Below are 21,247 nucleotides of genomic sequence, written 5' to 3' on the forward strand. Positions count from 1 at the left end.
CTGCTCAAAAAAATAAAGGGAACACTTAAACAACAGAATATAACTCCAAGTAAATCAAACTTCTGTGAAATCAAACTGTCCACTTAGGAAGCAACACTGATTGACAATCAATTTCACATACTGTTGTGCAAATGGAATAGACAACAGATGGAAATTATTGGCAATTATCAAATTCCCTCAATAAAGGAGTGGTTCTGCAGGTGGGGACCACAGACCACATCTCAGTACCAATGCTTTCTGGCTGATGTGTTGGTCACTTTGGAATGTTGGTTGTGCTTTCACACTCGTGGTAGAATGAGACGGACTCTACAACCCACACAAGTGGGTTGATGGCACATCAATGCAGGATGTGGCAAGAAGGTTTGCTGTCTGTCAGCCTAGTGTCCAGAGGCTGGAGGCGCTACCAGGAGACAGGACAGTTTACCAGGAGATGTGGAGGGGGCCGTAGGAGGGCAACAACCCAGCCGCAGGACCGCTACCTCAGGCTTTTGCAAGGAGGAACAGGAGGAGCACTGCCAGAGCCCTGCAAAATGACCTCCAGTAGGCCACAAATGTGCATGTGTCTGCACAAACGGTTAGAAACCGACTCCATGAGGATAGACTGAGGGAAAGTGGGAGAAAGTTCCAGACCAGAGACTGAGGAGGACAGAAGGTTAACGGAGCTATGCATGCCCTCAGAGCTGCAGCTCCCAGAAAGAGACATTGAAAGGCAGAATTGTATTGCAGCGAGCGTGAAGGAAGTCAAAGCAAGGAGAGGATACCAGAAGGGGACCAGCCCTGAACAGGCTGCCTCCTTCTGTGGTGCCGACTCCCGGTAGCCGGAACACAGAGGGAGTAAGGACCTCCACGCCTTATTTCAGAGACCGGCAGGACAGCTAATTGCAGGTTACCTGTCCGCACCTACACCCAGGAGGCACGGTGACACCCACAGAGCTGGGTTATCTAGGAGACCCTATAAACAGGCTCAAGTCACCAGCCATATGGGTATTGTCCTATCCTATACGGGGGACAGAGAGCGCGAAACACCGCATCTGTGAGACCCTTATGTGAATCCATAGGAAGTAAGGGAATACACCACTGCAGCGCAAGGGAAGGCTACTGATTTCTACCTGGACAAGGGGACTCTGGACTTGCCTCCAAACCGGCCGGACTCTGCCTGCCCTGTGATCTGGTGCTCTGGACTGTGGATGCTGAAGTCTTCAGTAAAGGTAAAGAGACTGCAACCTTGTGTCCTCGTTCTTCATTGCGCCATTCACCATCTACACACTGGGAAACCCTAGGGATATACTTCACTTGTGGGAAGGTATACCATCTAGCTGCCCTAATATCATCCCAGCGGACCCCTTAAAGCAGCGTCGGTCACCCTGACCGAATACCATAGGTGGTGTCACGAACATAAACTTTATCCCTTTAAAGACCTTTCCCCTTTAATACGGACGTCCCAGGGCCATGGACCGGGTCAGCCACCGTGACATCCCCCTTTGAGCCGACCGGACCCAGTACCGAGTACCCCACGGCCCCTGGGGGCGCTCCAAACTTTGGCGTCACGAACAGGATCTACTAAATCCTGTAAATCGGGTCATGTGAGCCTAAAGACTGTGCCAGAACTGTGCCTGAACCGTACTTTACTGTGGGACTGTTCACTGTAAAAGACTGCCAAAATTGCCGCCAAAACCGCCGCCATTACAGCGCCATGTGGCGTGCAGGAGGAGTGGGGCATGTCATCGTGGGAGTAGCCTGGAAAAATGGCGCGAAAATGGAAGCCGTTCCTCACAGATACTACTATGTGTAAGAGGGTGGTGCTGCTATGGACAGTAAGGAACACGCTGTCACTTTAAGAGGCTGCACCCCCTTGTCTGGCGTGATGGAATGTTCTGCTTCTCCCCTGCAATAATCGTTGTAATGAACTAGTCTGTGCAGAGTGCAGGTGTGGAGCTGGAGCAGCGTGTGTGAGCTGAGGCTGCTGCAGAGAGGACTTTTTGTGCTGATAGCTGAAAGAGAGAAGAACTGTGTCCTGTTATAGCTGCAAGAGAGCCACGAAGATACAGAGAAAGGGATTTACAGTTTCCAGGAGCATCCGTAGGATCCAGAAGCAAGGAGAAGACCACGTTTCACAGAGCTGACAGAAAGCCGTGCGCACCACCGTATTGGACTGCTGGGGTCCCCCTGGGACTGGACCTGATTCTCCAACATCACCGTGAGTCTGTTCCTGTTTGGTGCACCTGTTAGGGCCTAGTGTAGGCTTCAATATCAGTACACGGGAGCCGTGTGGCCTGCTTAGTAAAGGCCAGGGAGGTTATACGCAGAGTAGCATCATCACTTGTTTGTTGTTTACATTTGCTTGTTAGACATATTTTGAGTCTGAAATAGCTGGATCACCGTGCAATTTTACGGAAAAGATAAAGTTTATTACTCTTGTAAATTGTCTTTTGCCATTGTATACCCCTGTTTGCATCTTCCTCATTCCCTTCCTTCCTTGCCTTCCAATAAATATACCCTTTGTTGTTTGCACCTCATCTTGTGTACAGTAGTCTTCCTGCACCGTGGTGATCCCCCGGCCATCGCTTCATATGTATGAAAGATATGCCCATCAACAAAAGGGATCCGCCACCTAGTCTGGGATGGTGGAGGGAGAAGAAGGAACCGCTCTCCAGGAGAGGAGGAGCAGGAACAACAGGAAGACGCCGACACAGACCTGGTTGGCAAGATGGCGAGCGGAAGTCACCCGGAAGAGGGGGAGAAAGTCTGAGGCGCTCGGCACCAATCGGAGGAAGAGAAGGCCCCGTCGTTACTCTTGAACCCGGAGGTTCTTGGTGCGGAAGTCGAGGAGCTGTGTCGTCAGCTCCGGAGCTCTTGGTACTGTGCGGCTGCCAGCATCCAGGAACGGCAGCGCAACCAGCCATCGGAGCCTCAGCCTGCAGCGGAAGAGACCGGCGCCGGAGACGCCGTGGAAGCGGGTAAGCCTACTGACCCTGCCCCGGTAGCCGAAGACACCACTCTGCTAGTGCCCGTCGACTCACCACCACCACCCAGACGGGTGTGTAGCCGCTTGGAGTGGGAACGGCCCTGGAAGACCCTAAAGACCTCAGATGCCACGCTGCAGCCCACCAAAAAGACTGCGGACATCCAAGGGGAGTGGGTGACTTTCTGGTGGACTCACACGAACAACAACCTGATCCAGTTCCCTGGGGAGGCCCAGCGAGAAGGGGAGCGAATCGAGGTCATCAGCCAAGAGGAGTACCACCAACAGCAGGCACTCCGGCGTGAGCAGAAAGAAAGGGAAGAGGAGCTCAAGTGCCAGGCTGCGCATGAAAAAGATCTGCAGGCCAAAGCTCGGGCCCGGAAGGTGGGCCATGGAGACTGAGGCCCGTGGAGGTGCGAGACTGTTGTGATGTTCCACCTCAATGCTGGCTGGGGTTTCATCAAGGAACCAGACCTTTACCCCGAGGTCTTCATGAATAGATGGGATGTGGAGGCACACTTGATGGAGGGACACCCTGGCAGGGACCTCTACCCTGGTGACCGCGTCACCTACACCAGACAGAGTGAAGGGAGATCACCATCTTGTGGCCTGGAGCCCTTACCATCAGCAGTACCATGTTGCCCCGCATCACCTCCACCTGAACAGGTGACCCCTGCACCGGTCACCATGTGTTCAAAGTGCAAGTGGCGTATCTAGGGGGGGCAGCCGGGGCATGTGCCCAGGGCGCAGCCAGCAGGGGGTGCAGTCGGGCCGCCTAATGTGGCAGTCCGCAGTGTCTCCCCCAGCGGCTGCATTCTGCCGCCCCCCGTCTGGGAGTCAGCTGTTCTCTGTTCCGACTATCAAGCTGACAGCCGGCACAGAGAAGCTGCAGAGCGCCGGCTCCCAACATGTGCGGAGCTGGAGGGGGCCCCTGCAGGGTAGCTCCCTGCAGCTCCACTGTGCTGCCTACAAGAGAAAATAGCAGCGGAGCTGCAGCGATCTGTCTTCCTGCTTCCTGCCCGCGCTTCCTTTCACACAGATGTGCCGCTGGATGATGTCATCATTCAGCGGCCGGCTGTGTCAGAGGAAGGCTATGGAGATGCTGCGACAGAGCGCGAGGAGAGGTGAGAGGGGTGTGTGTGCGCGTGTGTGTGTGTGCATGTGTGTGGCGCGCTGCAGGGTATGTGCAGAGAAGTAAATGGTGTGTGTGTAAGGGAGGGAGGGCTAACAGGGAGAGGGCAATGATGGAGATGGTGAGGGAGGAGAGGGCAATGATGGGGCTGACAGGGAGAAGGCAATGATGGGGATGGTGGTGGAGGAGAGGGCAATGATGGGGATGGTGGGGGAGAGCAATAATGGGGCTGACGGGGAGAGGGCAATGATGGGGATGGTGGGGGAGGAGAGGGCAATGATGGGGCTGACAGGGAGAGGGCAATGATGGGGATGGTGGTGGAGGATGAAATGATGGAAGTGGTGAAATGGGCAAGGATGGGGATGGTGGGGGAGGAGGAAATTATGGAAGTGGTGGAATGGGCAAGGATGAGGATGGTGGGGAGAAGGAAATGATGGATGTGGTGGAATGGGCAAGGATGGGGATGGTGGGAGAGGAGAGGGCAATGATGGGGCTGACGGGGAAAGGGCAATGATGGGGATGGTGGGGAAGGAGAGGGCAATGATGGGGATGGTGGGGGAGGAGAGGGCAATGATGGGGAGAGGGTAATGATGGGGATGGTGGTGGAGGAGGAAATGATGAAAGTGGTGGAATGAGCAAGGATGGGGATGTGGGGGAGGAGGAAATGATGGAAGTGGTGGAATGGGCAAGGATGGGGATGGTGGGGGAGGAAACGATGGATGTGGTGGAATGGGCAAGGATGGGGATGGTGGGGGAGGAGGAAATGATGGAAGTGGTGGAATGGACAAGGATGGGGATGGTGGGGGAGGAGGAAACAATGGATGTGGTGGAAAGAGCAATGATGGGATTGGGGGGAGGAAATGCTGGAGGTAGTTAAATGGGCAATGATGGGCGTGACGGAGAAGGCAATGATGGAGGTGGTGACGAGAGCAATGATGGGGTGGGGTACAGGACAATAATATGTGTGTGGACAATTTGAGTGGGGATAGGGGGATTTATTATGTGTGGGGAGAATTTGGGGATGGGGGAATTTATTATGTGTGGAGTGAGATCTGGAGTGGGGATGGGGGATTTAATGTGTGGGGGAGATTGGAGGACACAAAATGAAGAGGGCATGTACGAGGAAACAGTATTGGGGAATGGGGGGCATGTATGAGGAAACAGTATGGGAGAATGGGGGGCATGTATGAGGAAACAGTATGGGGGAATTGTGGGCATGTATGAGGAAACAGTATGGGGGAATGAGGGGCATGTATGAAGAAACAGTATGGTGGAATGGGGGGCATGTATGAGGAAACAATATGGGAGAATTGGGGGCATGTTTGAGGAAACAGTATGGGGGAATTGGGGACATGTATGAGGAAACAGTTTGAGGGAATGGGGGGCGTGTATGAGGAAACAATATGGGAGAATGAGGGCACAGTATGAGGAACGATGTGAAAAATGTATGTGGACAGAGTACGGGGAATGAGGGTGATGGGATGTGTGTAGACAGTATGGGGAGATAGGTGAGCAGGTAGTATAGAAAGTGGGGGTAAATATATGAGGAGACAGTATGGTGAACAGGGGGATGTGAGAGGAGACAGTATGAGGAGGGAGGGGAATATTGTGAGGAGACAGTATGGGGGACAAAAGTGAGTGGGCACAGAATAGAAACTGAATAGTGGGGGTGTAGCATGGAGGGACAGTGTGAGGGCACAGCCAGGAGAGGATAGTATACCAAGGAGGGGGAGTGTGATGATAGAGTACAGTATAAATACTGGGCCCTATAGGGGGACACAGTGTGAGAGGACAGTGTGAAGAGGGGGCCGATATGGCAGCACGGTGGCGCAGTGGATAGCACAGCAGCCTTGCAGCGCTGGAGTCCTGGGTTCAAGCCCCACTAAGGACATCTGCAAAGAGTTTGTATGTTCTCTCCGTGTTTGCGTGGGTTTCCTCCGGGTACTCCGGTTTCCTCCCACATTCCAAAGACATACTGATAGGGAATTTAGATTGTGAGCCCCAACGGGGACAGCAACGATAATGTATGCAAACTGTATAGCGCTGCGGAATATGTTAGCGCTATATAAAAATAAAGATTATTATAAGGAGAGGTCAGTTTGAAGAGCAGTGCTGCCACTAGGAATTTCGGGGCCCCATACTAGTACATTTTTCAGGGCCCCTTGACACTCCGCCCAGGCTCCACCCTAGCTCCGCCTCCACCTCTTGAACCATCCACAGTCCCACTGCCCACTCTTGGAAAGACACCACGTCCTCACCAATCACACATTAACAGTTCCCATCACCAGATCACACACATATACAGCAGCTTTTGTTTTGGACAAAAGATTTTTTAACCCACCACCACCAAGGAAGACTCGTGTGTCCGGGCCCTATTCTACTGTAACTTATTATTAATTTAGTAAAATATCCAATACTCTTTAGGTATATTTTTATTCATTTTTCAATTTTTAAAATGAACAATAATATCACACACAATGAACAAATACCGCAGCACCATGACCAAACCACATATTACCACCACATAGTGGCCAAATAATAGCACATACAAGGGACAAATACCACCACACCATGACCAGACCACATATTACCACCATATAGTGAACGAATAATACCACATACAGGGAACAAATACCGCCATACCATGGCCAGACCACATTATACCACCATAGTGACCAAATACTACAATACTGATCATTAATAGAAAAACACAATACTTATATCACCGTAAGTGACATTATACACAGGAGATCTGCACCTTCTGCATAGTTCCAGTGTACAGGTAATACAGAGATCACCAGTCACATTATACACACGAGCGCTGTATATAGTGTACAGGTAATACAGTGATCACCAGTGGCATTATACACAAGAACTCTGTACACAATGTACAGGTAATACAGCGATCACCGATGACATTATACATAGGAGCTCTGTATATAGTGTATAGTGTCAGTGTACAGGTAATACAGTGATTATCAGTGACATTATACACAGGATCTCTGTTTATAGTGTCAGTGTACTTGTAATGCAGTAATCACCAGTAACACTATACACAGGAGCTCTGTATATGGTGCACAGGTAATACAGTGATCACCAGTGACACTATACAGAAGAGCTCTGTATATAGTATATAGCTAATACAGCGATCACCAGTGACATGCACAGGAGCTCTGTATATAGTGTCAGTGTACAGGTAATACAGTGATCACCAGTGACATTATACACAGGAGCTCTGTATGTAATATACAGTGTATAGTGTGCGTGTACATGTAATACACTGACTCACCAGTGATGTCTCTAGGTGAAGTCCTTCATCTTCACTTTTTATCTTGATCCTGCACAGATCATCATTTCTTTCAGCCAGGACTCCTCTCTGCAGGAAATAACACAGTTATCTAGAGCACACTACTTAATATTTTCCGAACTTCTACACTACACCATATGAAGAAAAAAAGGCGACATATTGTTGCTCTGCACAATATCAGAACCCCCCCATTGAAAACGGTATCCTTAAAAAATAAAATACATCACTGCAGTAATAATATCCCTCACTTAGCCCCTACAGTAATAATATCGTCCATCCTAGCCCCCTTGTGTCTCATTCCTGGCTCCAGCCATATGTTCTCCCAACCTGGCTCCATAGGTTCTTCCATGCTGCCCTCATGAATATCCATTCTGCCTCAATGTGATGTCCCATCCTGCCCCGTATGATCTACCCATGCTGCACCATCTATCTCAATGCTGCCCCGTCTCCATGCTGCCCCATCTATCTCCATCCTGCCCATCTGTCCCATGATCTTGTCCCATCTATCTGCATCTTGTCCCATCAGTCTCCATCCCGTCTCTATTGTGCCCCATGATCCTGCACCATGTGTCTCCATCCCGCCCCGCCAGTCTCCATCCCGCCCCGTCAGTCTTCATCCCGCCCCGTCAGTCTTCATCCTGCCCCGTCAGTCTCCATCCCGCCCCGTCTGTCTCCATCCTGCCCCATCTGTCTCCATCCCGCCCCATCTGTCTCCATCCTGCACCATGTGTCTCCATCCTGCACCATCTGTCTCCATCGTGCCCATGATCTTGCCCCATCTGTCGCTAGCCTGCACCATGATCCTGCACCACATGTCTAAATCCTGCCCGCCCCATGTTACTGATCCATGATCCTGCACCATGTGTCTCCATCATGCCCCATGTTACTGATCCATGATCCTGCAGCATCAGTCTCCATCCTGTCCCATCTGTCTCCATTGTGCCCCATGATCCTGCACCATGTGTATCCATTCTGCTCCATCTGTCTCCATCCTGCCCCATGTGTCTCGATCCTGCCCCATGTTCCTGCCTCATCTGGTCGTCAAAACATATTGGGGTTTTCAGCTTTCAATAAAAAAAACAAACACTTTCTCCTAACCTGGCCGTGGTCCAGCGGCGACGTCCCCGCCAGTCACGTCAAGCGCAGACTCGCCGGCTAATGACAAATGACAATGACGTCATACGCCGGCAACGTGCGTGCTGACGTCAGCTGCTAGTCTCTGATTGGCTGGCGCTTTTAACTATTGTCGTGCGGGCCCGCATGGCAGTACAGTTTAACTGAACCTGCGTCTCGGACTTCTGGCTACCGGTATCTACGCTTTGTCAGGGATGTAGCCCAATCGCAGCTATTCCCCCTTGTTGTCACTCTCCTGTGCTTCGCTCTCCGGCACGTTCGCTAAAAGCTGTTCATCCTTCTGTATATCGCTATCCAGGAGCTACAGCACTTCAGGCTGTACGGTCCCTCACTCGTCCTTCTGCATCAGACTGCTCCGGTCTGCTGTCTGGCACCAACTCTCTAACTCTTCCTAACTGCCCAGCAACTGCCTAACAACTAACTCCTCCTCCCGACCAGAGAGCAACTCCCCTAAAGTCGGGTGTAGAGCTCCCCCTTCTGGCCTGGAGTCAGAACGGTGTTGCATGTGCTAATTACCTGTTAAGAGGAATCCTCCATCGCTTCCAAGCATGACATCACTCTCCCAGTGAGGAAAGCAATGCTACTGTGACAACCAGGTCCCTGGGGCGTCACACTTGTGACAGATGTGAGAGTCTGGAGACGCCGTGGAGAGAGATCTGCTGCCTGCAGCATCCTTCAACATGCCCGGTTTGGCAGTGGGTCAGTAATGGTGTGGGGTGGCATTTCTTTGGAGGGCAGCACAGACCTCCATATGCTCGCCAGAGGAAGCCTGACTGCCATTAGGTACCGAGATGAGATCCTCAGATCCCTTGTGAGACCATATGCTGGTGCGGTTGGCCCTGGGTTCCTCCTAATGCAGGACAATGCCATGTGGCTGGAGTGTGTCAGCAGTTCCTGCAAGATGAAGGCATTGAAGCTATGGACTGGCCCGCCTGTTCCCCAGACCTGAATCCGATTGAACACATCTGGGACATCATGTCTCGCTCCATCCACCAACACCACAGTGTGTCCAGGAGTTGACGGATGCTTTAGTCCAGGTCTGGGAGGAGATCCCTCTGGAGACCATCCGACGCCTCATCAGAAGCATGCCCAGTCATTGTAGGGAGGTCATACAGGTACGTGGAGGCCATACACACTACTGAGCATCATTTCCTTGTCTTGAGGCATTTCCACTGAAGTTGGATCAGCCTGTAACTTCATTTTCCACTTTGATTTTGAGCATCATTCCAACTCCAGACCTCCGTGGGATGTTAGTTGTGATTTACATTGATTATTTTTAGGTTTTATTGTTATCAACACATTCCACTATGTAATGAATAATGATTTACAACTGGAATATTTCATTCAGTGATATCTAGGATGTGGGATTTTAGTGTTCCGTTTATATTTTAGAGCAGTGTATGTACCAAGAAGGGGCAAGGATCGGGGACATATATAATACCAGGATGGGGGACATACAGTATATACTAGGAAGTGGCCCAGGATGGAGGACATATACCAGGAAGGACCCTAGGATGGGGGACATATATACCAGGAAGGGCCCCAGGATGGGGGACATATATACCAGGATGGGGGACATATATATACTAGGAAGGGCCCCAGGATGGGGGACATATATACCAGGATGGGGGACATATATATACTAGGAAGGGCCCCAGGATGGGGAACATATATACCAGGATGGGGCCTTGTATGGGGGACATATATACCAGGATGGAGCCTAGGATGGGGGACATATATACCAGGATGGGGCCTAGGATGGGGGACACATATACCAGAAAGAAACCCAGGATGGCGGACATATAAATCAGGATGGCGGACTTTATATACCAGGATGGGAGACATGATCGGGGACATATATACTATACTATACATCCCCACAGGATGGGGGACATTAGTACAGGATGGGGGACATTGCTACATAATGAAAGAGGGGCATGGGGGAAACACGTATGTCTTTATAGGATTTAGAATGCTACAAGGGCCCATACATCTGACCACCTACATGCAGGGGTGCCCAGGTCCAAAGTTTGCACCAGGGCCCATCGGACAGACTAGTTACACCACTGTATGCAGCTAAATGAAAGATAAGCAAGGATGTAGCAGAGTTATAAAAGCGGACACTGATTGCAGTATTGGAACAAGGATGTAGCAGAGTTATAACAGCGGAGGCTGATAGCAGTGCTGGAACAAGGATGTGGCATAGTTATAACAGTGGAGGCTGATAGCAGTGCTGGAACAAGGATGTAGCAGAGTTATAACAGCGGAGGCTGATAGCAGTGCTGGCGTAAGGATGTAGCAGAGTTATAACAGCGGAGGCTGATAGCAGTGCTGGAGTAAGGATGTAGCAGAGTTATAACAGCGGAGGCTGATAGCAGTGCTGGAGTAAGGATGTAGCAGAGTTATAACAGTGTAGGCTGATAGCCATGCTGGAATTAGGATGTAGCAAAGTTACAACAGCGGAGGCTGATAGCAGTGCTGGAACAGGGATGTAGCAGAGTTATAACAGTGGAGGTTGATAGCAGTGCTGGAATAAAGATGTAGCAGAGTTATAACAGCGGAGGCTGATAGCAGTGCTGGAATAAGAATGTAGCAGAGTGAAAACAGCGGAGGCTGAGTGCAGTGCTGGAACGAGGATGTAGCAGAGTTATAACAGGGGAGGCTGATAGCAGTGCTGGAACAAGGATGTAGCAGAGTTATAACAGGGGAGGCAGATAGCAGTGCTAGAACAAGGATGTAGCAGAGTTATAATAGCGGAGGCTGATAGCAGTGCTGGAACAGGGATATAGCAGAGTTATAACAGTGGAGGCTGATAGCCATGCTGGAATAAGGATGTAGCAGAGTTACAACAGCGGAGGCTGATAGCAGTGCTGGAACAGGGATGTAGAAGAGTTATAACAGTGGAGGCTGATAGCAGTGCTGGAATAAGAATGTAGCAGAGCTATAATAGCGGAGGCTGATAGCAGTGCTGGAACAAGGATGTAGCAGAGTTATAACGGGATGCTGATAGCACTGCTGGAACAAGGATGTAGCAGAGTTATAATAGCGGAGGCTGATAGCAGTGCTGGAACAGGGATATAGCAGAGTTATAACAGTGGAGGCTGATAGCCATGCTGGAATAAGGATGTAGCAGAGTTACAACAGCGGAGGCTGATAGCAGTGCTGGAACAGGGATGTAGAAGAGTTATAACAGTGGAGGCTGATAGCAGTGCTGGAATAAGAATGTAGCAGAGCTATAATAGCGGAGGCTGATAGCAGTGCTGGAACAAGGATGTAGCAGAGTTATAACGGGATGCTGATAGCACTGCTGGAACAAGGATGTAGCAGAGTTATAACAGCGGAGGCTGATAGCAGTGCTGGAGTAAGGATGTAGCAGAGTTATAACAGCGGAGGCTGATAGCAGTGCTGGAGTAAGGATGTAGCAGAGTTATAACAGCGGAGGCTGATAGCAGTGCTGGAGTAAGGATGTAGCAGAGTTATAACAGCGGACGCTGATAGCAGTGCTGGAGTAAGGATGTAGCAGAGTTATAACAGTGGAGGCTGATAGCAGTGCTGGAATAAGGATGTAGCAGAGTTATAACAGTGTAGGCTGATAGCCATGCTGGAATTAGGATGTAGCAGAGTTACAACAGCGGAGGCTGATAGCAGTGCTGGAACAGGGATGTAGCAGAGTTATAACAGTGGAGGTTGATAGCAGTGCTGGAATAAAGATGTAGCAGAGTTATAACAGCGGAGGCTGATAGCAGTGCTGGAATAAGGGTGTAGCAGAGTTATAACAGTGGAGGCTGATAGCAGTGCTGGAATAAGAATGTAGCAGAGTGAAAACAGCGGAGGCTGAGTGCAGTGCTGGAACGAGGATGTAGCAGAGTTATAACAGGGGAGGCTGATAGCAGTGCTGGAACAAGGATGTAGCAGAGTTATAACAGGGGAGGCAGATAGCAGTGCTAGAACAAGGATGTAGCAGAGTTATAATAGCGGAGGCTGATAGCAGTGCTGGAACAGGGATATAGCAGAGTTATAACAGTGGAGGCTGATAGCCATGCTGGAATAAGGATGTAGCAGAGTTACAACAGCGGAGGCTGATAGCAGTGCTGGAACAGGGATGTAGAAGAGTTATAACAGTGGAGGCTGATAGCAGTGCTGGAATAAGAATGTAGCAGAGCTATAATAGCGGAGGCTGATAGCAGTGCTGGAACAAGGATGTAGCAGAGTTATAACGGGATGCTGATAGCACTGCTGGAACAAGGATGTAGCAGAGTTATAATAGCGGAGGCTGATAGCAGTGCTGGAACAGGGATATAGCAGAGTTATAACAGTGGAGGCTGATAGCCATGCTGGAATAAGGATGTAGCAGAGTTACAACAGCGGAGGCTGATAGCAGTGCTGGAACAGGGATGTAGAAGAGTTATAACAGTGGAGGCTGATAGCAGTGCTGGAATAAGAATGTAGCAGAGCTATAATAGCGGAGGCTGATAGCAGTGCTGGAACAAGGATGTAGCAGAGTTATAACAGTGGAGGCTGATAGCAGTGCTGGAATAAGAATGTAGCAGAGTTATAATAGCGGAGGCTGATAGCTGTGCTGGAACAAGGATGTAGCAGAGTTATAACGGGATGCTGATAGCACTGCTGGAACAAGGATGTAGCAGAGTTATAATAGCAGAGGCTGATAGCACTGCTGGAACAAGGATGTAGAAAACATAACAGGGGACGCTGATAGCAGTGCTGGTGTCAGGACCCCACAGGGGACGGTCAGCAGATGGCACACGACACACTCAACAGGATGGTAAAGGGGAGAAGAAGCCCTAAAAATAGGGAATGAGGGATGGGACACCTCCTTAGCTCCAACCTGAGCCTGTCCATGCACTCCTCTAATGCCCTAAGCGGGTCCTTTCCCCCACAGCTGTCAGTAATCCTGTACCTCGCTGTCACCTCACACTGCCCTGGCTAGTGCACTGTCTGGCAAGGGCGCAAGCCTCCCCACTGCAGATGGTGCAAACACGGGGTAGTGACAAGCACAAGACAGACAAGGTAAAAACACAAAACTTAGCTCCAGGCACCACTGCCAAGCTCCACACCCCAGAGGACGGAAACAGGACCCTGAACTCCAGAAGTAGCTGATACAGCGCTGACGCCAGAGAGCTGCACACTCCAGGGCTGGTCTGCATAGAAATACTCTATCACCAACAGTCAGCTGATGCATCAGGTGACCATTTAAAGGATGGTGGGAGTGGTCACCACCCACATCAGCTGACCTAGCAACTCAGCAGCTGCCAGCAAGGAAAACTGACATTAACCTCTGCTGGCCTGAAAGGGAAAAATATACATTTAAATTATAGTGGACCCAGAGCTGCTACGAATCCAAAAATGGATGGTGACAGCTGGGACTATGATGTAGCAAAGTTGTACTAATTTAGTCTAAGAGGATGAGGAATTCCAGCACTATGTAGTGGCAGAACTCCAACTACCAAAATATTCCTCAAGCAGTCTCCTGCCGCCTGATCCGAGTTGTGTGGCCTGACTAGAGGCATCACAGGAGTGTGTCAGGTTGCCACAGCAAATCGACTCACAGAAGCAAACAAAACAGGATGATGTAGAAAAGCAACAAGGATCTCACCACTGGCACCAGGAAAAGGTGAGTAACATGCACAATAACACTGTAGGTTTATAGTGAGTGTTTATCTCGCCCCAGGGCTGGATGCACAGCTACATTGCCCAGTACTGATGTATAATATCCTGCATAGAATCAGGAGAGCAGAAATTCCTCAGGTCTGGGTGTGCCGTATATGGGAGACATCATAATACCTAGTCTCCACCCAGTAGCTTAAAGACTAATGAAAACCGATGAAAAGGCAGTGCTGACTGGTTTAGGTGCTAATTACAAAAATATGAGACTACGTAGCTTGTAGTGTGAATTACAGCATACCGACAGATCTATAACAGTATCTATGCTGTATATGAAGTGTCCTGCCAGTCTCGGCGGTGGCCCAGTTTCGGCACCAGCGGCCCGTCCCGTTGGGTCATGGTGGAGCAGCCTCTCCCACGTACATTTGGGTGATGTTTCCGCTTGAACCGCATTTAATTAGAGAAATGTCTCATCGTTAGACAAAGAAGCCTGTAACCCCTTGTGTCCATCTGTCAGATCTGTCACACAGCATTAGGATGAGGCATAAGCAGATGGCGCAGGGGGACGACACCTCCTGTTTCATCGGGGATTTGGAAAGCTTAAGTGCTGCCATCCAGCACCGAGACACGACGTTACCCCGCCGAAGCCTCTTCTCTCATTTTATAGGATTTTGGGGCTCACAAAACAATATTCACACCCAGACACAATTCAACCTCAGCAAATAAATGTTATTTTAGTATACACTCAGGATAAATGAGTACACCCTCTTTGAAAAGTACAATTTTAATCAATTTCGCGCTTCAACACGATAAAAATCTCCAAATTGTTGACAACTCTGAGTTTCATAGAACATTTTTTACCTGATAACTTGAGAGTAAGGTGAATAATATAACTTTCATTATGGAATCTTCCGCAGAGGCTTCCCTCGTAGACGCTCCCATGCTGCCGTTCCTCTGCAGTGTACGCCGGACCCTGTCACCCCGGTTTGGCTTTCTGCTTCTTTATCTAACAGCAGTGATCTTACAGGTCGATTTTCTTCATCCCTTCTCATGAGACGCTCCTGTCTAGGTGGTGACTTCCATGCTCGGCCCGGACGTCTCTGTGAGATGGTCGCAGTTTCATCTTCCATTGCTCCAGTATCTGACCCATAAGTAAAACTTTGTTGATCTTCTTGTAGCTTTCACCTTTCTTGTGTAAAGAAATGATTTTCTTTCTCAGGTCTGGTGACATTTCTCTTCCATGTGGTGCCATTGCCGTCAACATGAAATGTGATGTAATAACCTGGACTCTTGTCAATTAGAGTTTTTTAGTCTAAACTTCAGCTTTGCTACTAATACTTTCATTAGGGTGTACTTCTTTTTGCAACATGGACTTGAATGAATTTGCTAGCAAAATTCCTTTTTTGGGTGTGCAAAGTAACAAATCTGATTACATTTGTAGGAGTATTTTGTAGTATCGTGTCCCACAAAAAATGCTGAATCTGAAAGGAAGTTAAAGGTTTTCTGACGTATCTGTTGGGGTGTGCTCATTTATGCAGAACACTGTATATATATTCTGTATCATTCCCAACAGTTTTCAAGATCTCTGATTGATTACATAGGAATTCCATAATATTCAATTTGCAGGGGCTACAAAGCAGTGGTGGTCACAAGTTATTGCTCTGATAACTCTGGCCGGCTGGGACGTCATGGTCCATAATGTCAGAAGTACAACCCCTGGCAAAAATTATGGAATCACCGGCCTTGGAGGATGTTCATTCAATTGTTTAATTTTGTAGAAAAAAGCAGATCACAGACATGGAACAAAACTAAAGTAATTTCAAATGACAACTTTCTGGCTTTAAGAAACACTAAAAGAAATCAAGAACAAAAAATGTGGTAGTCAGTAATGGTTACTTTTTTTAACCAAGCATAGGGGAAAAATTATGGAATCACTCAATTCTGAGGAAAAAAATATGGAATCACCCTGTAAATTTTCATACCCAAAATAACACCTACATCAAATTAGATCTGCTCGTTAGTCTGCATCTAAAAGGGAGTGATCACACTTTGGAGAGATGTTGCACCAAGTGGACTGACATGAATCATGGCTCCAACAGGAGAGATGTCAATTGAAACAAAGGAGAGGATTATCAAACTCTTAAAAGAGGGTAAATCATCACGCAATGTTACAAAAGATGTTGGTTGTTCACAGTCAGCTGTGTCTAAAATCTGGGCCAAATACAAACAACATGGGAAGGTTGTTAAAGGCAAACATACTGGTAGACCAAGGAAAACATCAAAGCGTCAAGACCGGAAACTTAAAGCAATATGTCTCCAAAACAGGAAATGCACAACAAAACAAATGAGGAACAAATGGGTGGAAACTGGAGTCAATGTCTGTGACCGAACTGTAAGAAACCGCCTAAAGGAAAAGGGATTTACATACAGAAAAGCTAAACGACAGCCATCATTAACACCTAAACAGAAAAAAACAAGGTTACAATGGGCTAAGGAAAAGCAATCGTTGACTGTGGATGACTGGATGAAAGTCATATTCAGTGATGAATCGCGAATCTGCATTGGGCAAGGTGATGATGCTGGAACTTTTGTTTGGTGCCGTTCCAATTAGATTTATAAAGATGACTGCCTGAAGAGAACATGCAAATTTCCACAGTCATAGATAATATGGGGCTGCATGTCAGGTAAAGGCACTGGGGAGATGGCTGTCATTACATCTTCAATAAATGCGCAAGTTTATGTTGATATTTTGGACACTTTTCTTATCCCATCAAATGAAAGGGCGCATGGGAACCGCGGCTGCACTTTCCCTCCTGCACTAGATACCTTCGCATTTAATTACAGGTAATGTACTCCCTGGCTACTTTACCCTATTTTGGCAGGTTTTCATTGTTGCACCCTATTAAGGTAGTATTCGCCTTTACATTAGCAGGTCCTTTCTTGCCTTGTATTTGGGATAGATTGATACTTACCTGTTACCTGGTGCCTGGTTATTTCTATCCATTTATAGGATATTTCTATGCCTTAGGGGGTTGCACCTTGTACTACATCCAGATAACTTTGCATGAGGTCATCTAGTTTGCTCTAATTTTCATACTTTATTACCATCCTATAGTATTGTTAGTGATCTAAACATTTGTCTAGTCCCCTTTGGGTCAGTGCAGTCTCGTTCTCTCTAGTCTGGTGGTTTAAACCCCCTCCTTCCCTTTGCGTTTTCTCCCCATGTCTAATGTTTTATATTACTGTTTAAATTGTGTTTCAATAAAATTACTACTTTTTTTAAAAATATCATCCCCTTTCATTTCACTTCGGTTTCTGTTGTGGTATTACACGATAGAATATGTGATTTACTTTTCTTATCCCATCAAATGAAAGGATGTTTGGGGATGATGAAATCATTTTTCAGGATGAGAATGCATCCAGCCATAGAGCAAAAACTGTGCAAACATTCCCTGAAAAAAGACACATAAGGTCAATGTCATGGCCGGCAAATAGTCCGGATCTCAATCCAATTGGAAATCTTTGGTGGAAGTTGCAGAAAATGGTCCATGACAAGAATCCAACCTGCAAAGCTGATCTGGCAACAGCAATCAGAGAAAGTTGGAGCCAGATTGATGAAGAGTCCTGTGTGACCCTCATTAGTCCAGGCCTCAGAGACCGCAAACTGTAATAAACGCCAGAGGTGGAGCAACAAAATACTAGTGATGTTTTTTTGTCTGTTTGGTTTTCATGATTCCATAATTTTGTCCTCAGAATTGAGTGATTCCATAATTTTTCCCCTATGCTTGGTTACAAAAAGTAACCGTTACTGACTACCACATTGTTTGTTCTTGATTTCTTTCTTAAAGCCAGAAAGTTGCCATTTGAAATGACTTTAGTTTTGTCCCATGTCTGTGAGCTGCTTTTTTTTCTACAAAATTAAACAACTGAATGAACATCCTCCAAGGCCGGTGATTCCATCATTTTTGCCAGGGGTTGTATGAAACTGGCCTTACTGTATGAACCATGCAGCTGTGTGCAATGAGGTCCAGAAAATGAGCCGTAAGGAAGCTCATGGAGCCTAATCAGGGATGCAGGCCATGTTTGGTAGCATCTGTGGATTTAACATGTGTCTCCTTGTACCCCTAATCAAACCACTGCCAAATTTATGTCAAAAGACATGCCCATTCGGAAATGACTGATGGCTTCCACTTTATTTGGGCTCCGTAACGCGACAATCGGGCGACTCCAGACGAAGTTACCTTCATATCTTATTTACTCTTCCTAAGACTTTCGAAGCGGATAATATCCAGCCTCCCATTGCTTTTCTCCTCCCTCTATCACCCGCCTTATTTTCCTTTCCCACATCCCTTGGTTAATTATTACCTCTATTCTTATGCTGATACCATTCTGATTTAGAGGTAATGCCAATTTGTCAGCTCTAAGCTGAACTTCCACAGTCAGACTCCTCCCAAGACTCTCCACTTAGCAGGGTTCAGAGGTGCTGTGGTTCTTACCCTTTAACGCCTATATATCGGAATCTGCAGGGGTCCCCATGTTGTATCTGAGGAGTATCTGCCGACCGGGAACAGAACCAGAAAGACAGGGACAAGGACAAACATGTACCCAAATGTGAGCTCAGGGAAAGTCGAGTCAGGGTCCAAGAAGTCAATCAGAATAAATAGGAAGAAAGGAGTCAGGGAGTCCAAAAGCGAAACCAGTTAGGGCATGCAAAGGTTAATAATGAGAGCGCAGCAATTAAAAAACACCATGGTGTTATTCAAAAGGTATCTACGCTGGTGACAGGACATAGGGGAGAGGCTACTGGTCACCAAACCCTTGAGCAAGCTGCTGTGAACACAGGTCACCAACTAATTGGCCTTTAAAAGTTTCTATCATTCTGGAATGATCAGTGCTAGAACAGAGGCAGGTAAAGTTGTGGCCAATGGTTTTTCACCAGGACCCCTCATAACACTTTTAGTCAACTTTTTACTGTGGAATTACCTTTAACCACAAGCTGAAAACCTGAAGACACCCTCTCAGAGTACACTAGGTTTATAACACCTGAGAACACCCCCTGTAAGTACATTAGGGTTATAACACCTGAGGACACCCCTGTAAGTACATTAGGGTTATAACACCTGAGGACGCCCTCTCAGAGTACACTAGGTTTATAACACCTGAGGACACCCCCTGTAAGTACATTAGGGTTATAACACCTGAGGACACCCCCTGTAAGTACATTAGGGTTATAACACCTGAGGACGCCCTCTCAGAGTACACTAGGTTTATAACACCTGAGAACACCCCCTGTAAGTACATTAGGGTTATAACACCTGAGAACACGCCTGTAAGTACATTAGGGTTATAACACCTGAGGACACCCCCTGTAAGTACATTAGGGTTATAACACCTGAGGACACCCCCTGTAAGTACATTAGGGTTATAACACCTGAGGACACCCCCTGTAAGTACATTAGGGTTATAACACCTGAGGACACCCCCTGTAAGTACATTAGGGTTATAACACCTGAGGACACCCCCTGTAAGTACATTAGGGTTATAACACCTGAGAACACGCCTGTAAGTACATTAGGGTTATAACACCTGAGGACACCCCCTGTAAGTACATTAGGGTTATAACTCCTGAGGACAGCCCCTGTAAGTACATTAGGGTTATAACTCCTGAGGACACCCCCTGTAAGTACATTAAGGTTATAACACCTGAAGACACCCTCTCAGAGTACACTAGGTTTATAACACCTGAGAACACCCCCTGTAAGTACATTAGGGTTATAACACCTGAGGACACCCCCTGTAAGTACATTAGGGTTATAACTCCTGAGGACACCCCCTGTAAGTATATTAGGGTTATAACACCTGAGGACGCCTCCTGTAAGTACATTAGGGTTATAACACCTGAGAACACCCCTGTAAGTACATTAGGGTTATAACACCTGAGGACACCCCCTGTAAGTACATTAGGGTTATAACACCTGAGGACACCCCTGTAAGTACATTAGGGTTATAACACCTGAGAACACCCCTGTAAGTACATTAGGGTTATAACACCTGAGAACACCCCCTGTAAGTACATTAGGGTTATAACTCCTGAGGACAGCCCCTGTAAGTACATTAGGGTTATAACTCCTGAGGACACCCCCTGTAAGTACATTAAGGTTATAACACCTGAAGACACCCTCTCAGAGTACACTAGGTTTATAACACCTGAGAACACCCCCTGTAAGTACATTAGGGTTATAACACCTGAGAACACCCCTGTAAGTACATTAGGGTTATAACTCCTGAGGACACCCCCTGTAAGTACATTAAGGTTATAACACCTGAAGACACCCTCTCAGAGTACACTAGGTCTAAAACACCTGAGAACACCCCCTGTAAGTACATTAGGGTTATAACACCTGAGGACACCCCCTGTAAGTACATTAGGGTTATAACTCCTGAGGACACCCTCTGTAAGTATATTAGGGTTATAACACCTGAGGACGCCTCCTGTAAGTACATTAGCGTTATAACACCTGAGAACACGCCTGTAAGTGCATTAGGGTTATAACACCTGAGGACACCCCCTGTAAGTACATTAGGGTTATAACACCTGAGAACACCCCTGTAAGTACATTAGGGTTATAACACCTGAGGACACCCCCTGTAAGTACATTAGGGTTATAACACCTGAGGACACCCCCTGTAATTACATTAGGGTTATAACACCTGAGGATACCCCCTGTAAGTACATTAGGGTTATAAAACCTGAGAACACCCCTGTAAGTACATTAGGGTTATAACACTTGAGGACACCCCCTGTAAGTACATTAGGGTTATAACTCCTGAGGACGCCTCCTGTAAGTACATTAGGGTTATAACACCTGAGGACACCCCCTGTAAGTACATTAGGGTTATAACACCTGAGAACACCCCTGTGAGTACATTAGGGTTATAACACCTGAGAACACCCCTGTAAGTACATTAGGGTTATAACTCCTGAGGACGCCTCCTGTAAGTACATTAGGGTTATAACACCTGAGGACACCCCCTGTATGTACATTAGGGTTATAACACCTGAGAACACCCCCTGTATGTACATTAGGGT

This window comes from Ranitomeya imitator, chromosome 4 (assembly GCF_032444005.1).
Source record: "Ranitomeya imitator isolate aRanImi1 chromosome 4, aRanImi1.pri, whole genome shotgun sequence".
Taxonomy (NCBI): Eukaryota; Metazoa; Chordata; class Amphibia; order Anura; family Dendrobatidae; genus Ranitomeya; species Ranitomeya imitator.